General features: G+C 40.7%; 1 long non-coding RNA gene and 1 pseudogene across 1 annotated transcript; one reads left to right on the forward strand and one right to left on the reverse strand.

Moving 5' to 3' along the window:
• The first annotated feature begins 1,495 nt into the window (after positions 1–1,495).
• Positions 1,496–2,452, forward strand: LOC107564728 (uncharacterized). The gene is made up of 4 exons (XR_001606276.1): positions 1,496–1,719; positions 1,831–2,000; positions 2,073–2,148; positions 2,386–2,452. It is a non-coding gene; the product is annotated as an uncharacterized lncRNA (long non-coding RNA).
• Positions 2,453–2,622: 170 nt separating this feature from the next.
• Positions 2,623–3,017, reverse strand: part of LOC107564718 (uncharacterized) — a 3,911-nt pseudogene continuing 3,516 nt past the window's right edge.

The following is a 3,017-nucleotide window of genomic DNA, read 5'->3' on the forward strand; positions in this document are numbered from 1 at the left end:
AACAGACCTTAGTATCGATATTTTTTGTTTGAGTATCGATACTTTCGATACTCACGTCAGTATCGCTATATCGATACTTTGGATCGATACGCCCATCCCCAGTCATTTCGGCTCAGCATTGTCCTTGCGGCAGCGGGAATGGTACTTTAATGCACAAACAGACAAATATAGAGACTTCACGATCATTTAACCATGTTTTATGGCTTATTGATTACCATTGGCTTAACTGTAGTAAAACCATAAGGGCTGGTATACCATTTATGTAGAAATGTAGATCATATATCTCTGCTTACACCACTGAACTGACGCTACATTCAGTAATTAAAACTGTTAATACCAATTAGGTCTCAGAATCATGCAGTGCTCTTCCCAACAATACGTAAAACAATACTTTAACTCAGTGCTGGACATGGGCAAGATTCTCTGGGGGTACTCAAGTTGGGGGCATATTTTACCACAGATGCAGAAATCCCACTATATGTGTGAAAATGTACTCCCTGGACTTTGTGTCCCCTCTCCCCCATTTCCAGCCCTGATTTAACTAACTCAATTTTGAAGATCGCATATTTCTATTAGATTCTGCTGCTAAAAGGTTAGATTAAGCAATCAGTAGGCAGATGGAATCATGCATGTAGTACTACTGTAGTAGTGCAATTACTACTCTGATTACTTTTCAGGAGCAGGCTCATCAAGAGCGATTGCAAACTGCCTTAAAAAACTTGCTGGATTGTGTGGAGGAAGCACGGCACACCCCCACTGGTACTCCCACTCAGCCAAGACTTATAAGAACAGGTTCTAATGGACCTGCTGGTGCCTTACATACAGGAAATAATGCAATTTGTGTAATGTCAGGTGTTTCTGCTGAAAAAATACAAATAAGCCTTCACCAACTGTCAACAATGAAATGCAAAGGTTAGCTTGTAATGTTAATGGAATAGTTTGATAAAGCATGAAATGTCTTCATCATTTACTCACCCACATGTTTTTCCAAACTTGTATGACTTTCTTCTGTGGAACACCAAATAAGATATATTTAAGATTATTTAAAAAATATACTTTGGTCACCATCTACATTAAATACATGAACAAAAAAAGTTGAGACCATTCAGCTAAATACTTTATTTTTTTTGTTTTGCAGAAGAAAGACTGACATGAGTAAATACTGAAAAAAATACTAATAAGCCTTCACCAACTGTCAACAATGAAATGCAAAGGTTAGCTCCTAATGTTAATTGAATAATTTAACAGAGCATGAAACTTCTTCATCATTTACTCACCCACATGTTTTTCCAAACTTGTATGACTTTCTTCTGTGGAACACCAAATAAGATATATTTAAGATTATTTAAAAAAAATATTTTGGTCACCATCTACATTAACTACATGAACAAAAAAAGTTGAGACCATTCAGCTAAATACTTTATTTTTTTTGTTTTGCAGAAGAAAGACTGACATGAGTAAATAATTAGTGAATTTCCATTTTTGGCTGAACGCTTTAATGCTAAAAAACAGGGGTCTCCAACCATGCTCCTGGAAAGCGACTGTCCGGCAGCGTTCAGCTCCACTTCTAATCAAACACACCTGTACCAATTAATCAAGTGGTCCCGGGTTACTTGAAAATGACAGACAGGTGTGTTGGAACTAAAGTATGTATGAAGGTAGCCCTCCAGGAACAGGGTTGGGGATCCCTTCTATAAACATACATTATTTAGTAAAAAGGTTGTATTGTTTATGTTTTTTGCTTATCTCACTGTACACAAGTGTTATAATTTTAATAAGCTGATTTCTTTTTTTGACCGATCATTCCCTGGACTGTTTTTAAAAAACAAGTTAAACGTCGTTTTCAGGAAACAAAATCAACACGAAAGGTCTCCATCCAATTCTTTCTGCTCCCAGAGCACAGTGACCGAACTCCAAAGGGGAGAGAGGAACTTAGACTGCTTCAGGCAGGCCTTGGGCGAAGAGTTGTGTTGTTGCCAGAAAAATGTGACCACAAAGAGGTAGTTTCCCTCTGTTTTCACTGATCTGTCTTAAGCTGAATTCCTTATTCTTCATTTTCATTCTTAATTTAGATTGTCAGTGTCCTTGAAGAGGAGTTTCACAAAATGAAGCAGCTGTCTGGTGGTTGGCTTTGCTATAAAGCTGCAGGTATGGAAATTTGTTGATAAGCTTCATTGCATATTGTTAGTAATTGTAATAGCACGTTTAGCTATCCTTCAGCTACTTAAAGTGTTATAATGCAGTGAGACAAAGTGTTACTTAACAATAGAAGCAGCATGTTGTCAGTATTTCACAATGCATTAATTGTGTTTTCATGTTTTTCATTAGAATGTTGTTAATCGGAATATGTCAATGTAAAAATAGTCTATTTTCTTTAAAAACAAGGTGGGTGTGGCCAGAGAAAACTGACTGTGGTGCCACCTGAGTCCGAGGGCTACACAGCAAAGTCTTTAAAAACAGCATCTAACAATGGCAAGATCACACTCTATATTGTACCGCTACAAGACACGATCGACACTTCGCCACTACCCCCACAAGCAGCTGAGTTTGAGAAGATGCCCAAATCCATTTGTAAAAAATGTGGAGTTTAGCAGATTAGGTGGCCTGGATGCTGTAGCCGGGTCATCCAACAGGCGAGAAGGTGGCCTGGATGCTGTAGCCGGGCCATCCAACAGGCGAGAAGGTGGCCTGGATGCTGTAGCCAGGCCATTCAACAGGAGAGTAGGTGGTGGCGAGGATGCTGTAGCCGGGCCATCCAACAGGAAAGTAGGTGGCGAGGATGCTGTAGCCGGGCCATCCAACAGGAAAGTAGGTGGCGAGGATGCTGTAGCCGGGCCATCCAACAGGAAAGTAGGTGGCGAGGATGCTGTAGCCGGGCCATCCAACAGGAAAGTAGGTGGCGAGGATGCTGTAGCCGGGCCATCCAACAGGCGAGAAGGTGGCCTGGATGCTGTAGCCGGGCCATTCAACAGGAGAGTAGGTGGTGGCGAGGATGCTGTAGCCGGGCCATCCAACAG

This window comes from Sinocyclocheilus grahami, unplaced genomic scaffold, assembly GCF_001515645.1.
Source record: "Sinocyclocheilus grahami isolate Dianchi unplaced genomic scaffold, SAMN03320097.WGS_v1.1 scaffold957.1, whole genome shotgun sequence".
Classification (NCBI taxonomy): domain Eukaryota; kingdom Metazoa; phylum Chordata; class Actinopteri; order Cypriniformes; family Cyprinidae; genus Sinocyclocheilus; species Sinocyclocheilus grahami.